The sequence below is a fragment of the Aphis gossypii genome, chromosome 3 (genome assembly GCF_020184175.1).
Source record: "Aphis gossypii isolate Hap1 chromosome 3, ASM2018417v2, whole genome shotgun sequence".
NCBI lineage: Eukaryota > Metazoa > Arthropoda > Insecta > Hemiptera > Aphididae > Aphis > Aphis gossypii.
The window spans coordinates 31,549,947-31,557,520 of NC_065532.1; the positions used below are offsets into that span (position 1 = coordinate 31,549,947).

Consider the following 7,574-nt stretch of genomic DNA (forward strand, 5'->3'; position numbering starts at 1 on the left):
TTATTTTTTCTCTACAGTCTGTTTAAAAACCATAATGTTCTTTAAATATTAATCAATTAATTTTAAATTCCTAAGTGCTATAAATTAGCCGATGATATGTAAGTATTATAATATATTCGTACAACCACTATCATCTTTTTCTTATTTTCGCAGCTTTATTTTCAGCTTGAAATTCCACTCATTTTAAATTACAAATTCTTAATGTTTCAAATAAGAGCTTTATATCAAAGACCGTTTTAATAAATTAAATGTTTTGGAATTTTCTTCCTGGTCTGGAAAGCTTTAGCTAAAATCCATGTACGTTAAAATAGTGGGCAAATAATCTATGAATACGAGTATAAAAAAATTACGTACAAAGTGATCGTTTTAATAACTATATTATCAAAATTAATACAAAACTAATTATACTATATACTAGCCATAGGTATTAAAGGTACTTCTACTATTGGCATTAGGATTTCTGACAAAAATAAGATCAATTTAGGTATATAAATTTTAGGACTAAGTCAAAAGGTTTATACTAAAAATAAATAATTGAACAATTTTTAATTCTTCCTTTTGTATGTATCATAAATAATGTATACTAAAACATTATTTAAATATTAGATTATATCAATGCATTTATTCATATATTCTTAATAAAGTAATATAATTATTTAATCTAGAATAGTTAAAAATCAAGAATATTTAAAAATAATGTTTTCATTATTTACTAAATGTATCATTTTACTTTGATATATGGTTACAGTCCTACGACTAATAACGATTGAAATGAAGACAAATGTGAGACCTTATAATAATCTATAATACCTAGTATAACCTTATAGCCTTATGGTTATTGGTTTCAAACCAATATCAATTTTAACAATTTCGTTTTATATTTTGCATCGAGTTTTTTTTTTTTTTTTGTTCTTTATTCTTCGGTTTTGATTTATTTGTTCGAACGATTTTATAAATTCTTATGATTCTGTTACAATATTATTATAGTCGCAGAAAATTTAAGAAATTTGACGTTATAAATGGTTTGTCAACAACTGAAATCATTATTATTACAACTACAGCTACTAACCGTATTGATCAACATTATTTATAGGCTACAGCCGGGTATAATATATTATACGTAAATTCGAGACAGCGTGTAGTGTGTACAGATATCAGACGAAGAAATGTTTTTATATTCTACCGGAAAACGATGATCGTGAATCATGAGCGAGTGGATAATAATAATATTTTTATTACGCGCGGTGTAGTGTGTGTCGTGCGGCGGCAGCGGCCAAAAGTCTTTCGGATTCGGAACTACCATAATACTCTAAGCTCTAATACTCTATTCTAAGCGCGGCGACCACGTGCGGTATATATAAACGTGTCGGAACGGATCATTGTATACGGGCCGGGGACCTCCGGGTTTGTCGTTCTTATTGTGTCTGATGTGCGTGTGTGCGTGTGTGTGACAATAATTCAATCAATATGTAAAGGTTGATCGCCGCGGGTAAAAAATGCATATTTACACAGAAAAAAAAATCGAACCGATAGACGTGACCGCCAATGCACACACACACACACACACACACATATGTATATATAAAAAAAAAATAAAACACCAAAAGGATACACGCAGTATGCGGTGTGGTCTGTATGTTAATAATGTATATAAGACGAGTGTCTTGTGTAGACCGCCGCCGCCGCCGTGTTGACGAGGAAGTATATATGTATAATATATATATATATATATTATATATATACCTACAAACAACCGTATATATTATACATATATCGTGCCCCCGGAGAAATCACATATTGTATATGTATAATGTATATATGGCAGACGAGTATTTCCACTTATCAACCTATAACGACGACCGCGACATTTCGCTCGAACGGTTTTAATGGGGTAAATGCGTATTGGATTTCCGAAAATAAAAAAATACGACACGGACTATAATTAGAAGATATACGCGATATATTATAATAATTTATACCTGGGTATTATAATACAGGTATAGTTATAAAATAAACAATGTACGAACGGCTTATACGCGAACGTGCTATAGTCCCGTCTTAAATGCGAAACTTTTATCCTTACGTTTTCACGGTTTATTATTATTACGTATATTATTTATGTGCGTTTGTAATTCCTTCTTGGGAAGAATCGCACCCAAGGCATAGAAAATAAAATAATTGTTCTTAGACGATGAACTCGATTTGAATATACAAGTCCATTTATCAGTTCGTCACCAACATATTATTATACCCTTTCTTTGTTCTATTATAATATGTATAACATCATTATATTATGACGATTCGTTATATTGCATTGATGTTGTGGATGTAATTATTATGAAATCGTCTAATCATATACCGATCATTTACCGAACAATTAATATTATTTTAACATCGCAAATACAACCAAAATATATTTTATTTTTTCATATAGTCGAGGATAATTACATCATAATAATATAGAATATAATGCTTATACTATATATTTGTTTTTTAATTGTCTTATACGTTTTGCAGAAGAAACCCTATATAAAACTCGGTAAAATCGTTCGTTATTTTTTAACAGAGATTTTATGGTTTTGTTTAAATAAAATTTAAATTAGATAAAATAACTTTTATGAGTTTTTTGGTTTTAGCGTAAACTTTAATTTCCGTTCTTTGAATAATTAAAAAAATAATAATAATGACTTACTCAAGAAATTATAAAATATTAAAAGTAAAACGAATTTTGTATATATTACGTGAGGTTATATAATACTTTTATTTTATTATTAAAAATTATTCTGTAAAATAATGTTACAGTAAACGTACATATTAAATGAATAATTTATTAAAATACCTAAGTTTTTACATACTTTGTTAATAAATTAAAATTAAATTAATATTTAAATATTTAAAATTGGAAACTTTATCGGATTTTCACTGCTCTAATGTAAATAATATATAATATACATACTGTTATAATAATATTATGTTATACTACACGTCACTGCATTTCAATTTACGTAAACCCCAAAAACATTTTAGCTTTTAAAATACATATTATATCATGTTTATGATATATCTGTACGCATGTCACTTCGATAAGTGCATTTTAATACTGTGTATACTAATCGCTTTTCTCTTAAATTTATTTTATACAAAACGAACGCGTGACAAAAGTCCGGGAAATTCAACTGAACTTAGTTGTGTACACGCTGACTGAATGTTAATATCACGGTAAAACCAAGTGAATGGTCGAAACAGTAGATACGCACGTGTTCAAAAACTCATGTGAATTGTTTACACCTCACTAGTGCATTCCGATTTCATTCTCTAACTTTTTATGACTTAGGAAAATGTGTACATAAAAAAAAAAATAAGAAATAAGCCACTAAAAACACTGAAATGTCGGGCCCTCCGGGAAACCTCGGACGGCCACGTTTCGGATAACGTCCATTAGTTTTGGAGTTTATATTTCCCACGAGGGCGACGACAGCGGTGGCGGCAGTGGCTTTGGCCAAACAACTCTTGGAGGCAGTTTATTGAATCGCGTCCGACGTTTTAGTTTAATGCCCTAGCCGCTCGTTCGGGTATAACTTACTTACTTGTGTACGTACAGGGTGGTCCACCGACCGCAAACTAGCAAATTTCTGCTGAACGTAATATACAATAAAAATAAAATATATCATTTGATTTAATATATGGTATAAAAAAAAATTGCTAAAATAGAGGTCTTCAAACACACTTTTTATAAGCGATTTGTTTGATACTCGAATTTTTATCATAGAAATAATATTTCTTTGATGACATTTGACATTTGATATTTTCATATCTTGATTATAAAATAATATCTACCTTTATAATAACATGAACGATTTCATTTTACGTACAATATAATATTATATTTGATTATATTCGATATTTTGATATATAAAAAAACAAAACAATCGAGGTTGGTTTTGAATAGGTTTTTTAACACTTCAATATACTCGTAAATATTAAAATGTCTTAGAATTTTGAAAAGTTTGATGTTTTTAGAAAACAATTATAAAATGGTTATATATTGTTAGAAAACAGTATATAACACATTACCTTGTTTACGTTTGTATGTAATAATATTAATAACTACATACCGTTTTACTTCTACCGATTTACTTATTCCTTTTATGCAGATTAATGAATTTTAAGTCTTTAAAAAAAATATATATATCAATGATGAAAACCAATTAAAAATCACATATATTTTTTTTCTACACAACATAATATAGTTTTTCGACACATTACTATGAAATCATATATGATACAAAAATACAATTATTATTTACGTATGTGCCTTAAAATCATATTAAATTATCTACAATATATTATATATTTCAAATAAATGAAAAATAAATTTTTAAGTAATTTAATCAATTAGCAAAAATAATAGTATACATGAATACATAAATCAAATGACGTCCTACATAATATCTTATATTTTTACAATGTATATTGAAAACACATAATGTTTGATCTAACAATTACATTTTGACTTCATTTGTAAACAACCATATTGAAACTTAGATGTTTACTGTTTAGTGTATACTTTTATACTTTATACCGTGAATAATAGATATTTTGTTTTTATCAAAGTGTATTTCATTTTTTATTGTTAATAAAATATTAATATTATTATTAATGTTTTTTGTTATATTTTCATTAAACATGTTTAATGCAATTATGTTTATTTGTTTTTTTAATTTTTTGATGGATCAAGGGTCAAACTTAAATCACTAGCAAAATTCAACTTATATTGTGAAAACAAAAAAAATAAATAATAGTTATTTCAATTGACGATTTTTGTACTCATTATTGACACAAATATGGCTGTAATGATCATCAGCCAATAGCTAGAAAATTTAAAATTCGTTTTTTATAATAAAATTAAACGTATAAATAAAGGTATAAATGATACAGAGATTTAGACGCTTTACTCGACTTTGTAAATACATACTAGTGTTGTAATAATTATATTAAATATTTTAAAAGAATAATGGATAATATTGCAATCAAAAAACAATTCTAAATAAAGAAATACCTAATAATATATAGTAAGATTTAAAAATCTACTGAGTTATTATTATTAAGGGTTATATAACTACATACTCACTAAAACAAAAACATCTATTGTACAAAACACTGAATAATTAAATTAAAAGAAATTTAAAAAATATAATATGGTTTATTTCACCATAGATTAAATTTTAGTTTGTTTTTTTTAATTTATTAAAATATTTGTAAAAAATAATTTACATTTTCCTTGATAATACTGGACATCAAAAATACAATACAATAAAGCAGCAATTATAAGGATATTATTGTGCAACCAACTGAACATTGTGAATTATATAAATATTTTAAAAATTACCTCTTCGGTGAATAATATTTAACATAAGTCAAATGTATGTAAAAATACACACATATATATAGGTATATATTAATCTAAATCGTATGATATCTATGTTTTCATAACACATTTATGTACATAAAAAAAAATTACAAATCAGGACAGCAACTAACCTTATACTGCAGACAGGGCGTATTCTTAAAAAAATACACAAATGGATAGGGACAAAAATGAATAAATATATTACATTTATTAATATTAAAAAAAAATCTTAATGACTGCATAGTTTATGGGTACAATTTTCCATCTATATAATTATTGAGTGGGTTATACTTACTGACTAATATTTATTTATGATCGCAGTACCATTCTCAGAATTCAATCGTCATAAAACAAACAAATAATGAATTTATTACTTTGAATGAAAAACAATTTCGATATTTTTTGCCTCCGTTAAAATATCTATTTTTGAGTATGTATGGATATTTTACTATTATACTCAATCGATTTGTAAATATACATACACAAAAAATTAAAAATAATAATGAAATCCATTGCATAAGTACCTATAGCTATGACGTACCCCAATACTCATCAGTCACCATCAATGATTTTTCGGTTTGGTTGATTTATATTTAGTGCATTATAGAAAGTATTATAATTTCCAAAAAAGTAATTAGACATCCCCACCTAATTTTGAATCTTTCATAACGTAGACACAATTCCATGAGGTTTAACTGACCGACCACCAATCTAGCCAGAATAAATATTTTTTAATAATATAATAATAATAAATAAATAAACAAGCATGTGATATAACTGATACACTACTATGTATACTAATATTATAATAACTAATGTGCCTTACCCATTATTATTTCCATGGTCGTAAACCATGAATATAAATTGAGTTCGGAAGGGTGCGCACGGAGTCATCGAAAATACATAGTATAGGTACTATAATAGTGACTACCTACTACAAAGTTACGCTGAACAGTATAATAAATAATGATAATATATTAATATACCGCATCAACAATCGTAATACGCGTCGAGTATATAAAATAATAATAACTGTCGTCGGTTTCCTAACACGGCTAATCGCAGTTACTGGCAACGTATACAGACAGAAATTCGTAAATCTGAACACGTTTGTCGCAAAAAATTACACGCACGCACACTCAAACACTTATACAATCTATAAAACAATACTAATTTAATATGTAATAACTCTCAATATGGATGTTATGTAAAGATAATATTTAGAAATAGTAATAATATCAGTATACCGTCTAAAGAAAAAAATATATATTTACTTTTCTAATATTCCAGAAAAATCCGCTTATTGCAAAACTGCAGTTTAACTCATTATGTCAGATTGAACGAATCCCACTTTAATATAATTAATAAACTTAATCAATTATATTAAACTTATATATGTATTATAATAACCGCAATATTTAGCTATTTCTGTTATGTTAATATTAACTTACCAAATTTCGAATTCTCATACATAGTATGTTTGGTTTGTTAATTATTCAATTCAAATAGTATTATGTATCTCAATATTTCTATTTCCGGCGGTTGAAACTGTATAAGACATAAATGAAACAAAATATATATTACTAGCTACACGATTTAATATTGCAATATGTTACCTGTATCGTAGCTATACCTACGGTATACTGTTTATTTTAGTCTAATTACTTTATTTCCCATATATATAGTATAGAGTTATTAGTGTTTTATCGATTACAATAACTGCTTGGTATATAAAATACACAAATATCAGGGAAAAGTTGTAAAAAAACAAACTGCAGATAAACAGATTTTTTTTTTTTTTGTTCTTGTTGTTGATTATATAAAATATAATAATATATAAACGTCGTAATTTATTAAAACAATATTCAACTTAATACTAATCGATTTCCGAACGATGGTCAGACAGTTTAAGTGTCCAGTAAATGTTTCACCAATGATTCGAGGGGCCCGGTGGTGTATGCTGCTAACGGGAATCGTATACGGAGCAACACAAAAAAACGCACTGCAGCGTTTCGAAGACAATCAGCGTGAGTTTCGTCAGCAAATGAAAAAGCTACAGGAAGAGGTAATCCGTCTACCTTTCATAGAACACGACTGTGTAGAAAACATCTTCATCGACATTGAAACTAAGAATTTTCTTGTAACTGCAGAAAAACAAAATAAT

The 7,574-nt window shown here is 27.1% G+C and overlaps 1 long non-coding RNA gene across 1 annotated transcript; it reads right to left on the reverse strand.

Annotated features, from left to right (window-relative positions):
- Window positions 1–5,599: 5,599 nt before the first annotated feature.
- LOC126550917 (uncharacterized) lies at window positions 5,600–7,295 on the reverse strand. Its single transcript, XR_007604956.1, has 3 exons — window positions 6,862–7,295; window positions 6,685–6,760; window positions 5,600–6,121 (listed from the first exon to the last, which is right to left on the reverse strand). It is a non-coding gene; the product is annotated as an uncharacterized LOC126550917 (long non-coding RNA).
- Window positions 7,296–7,574: the final 279 nt, after the last annotated feature.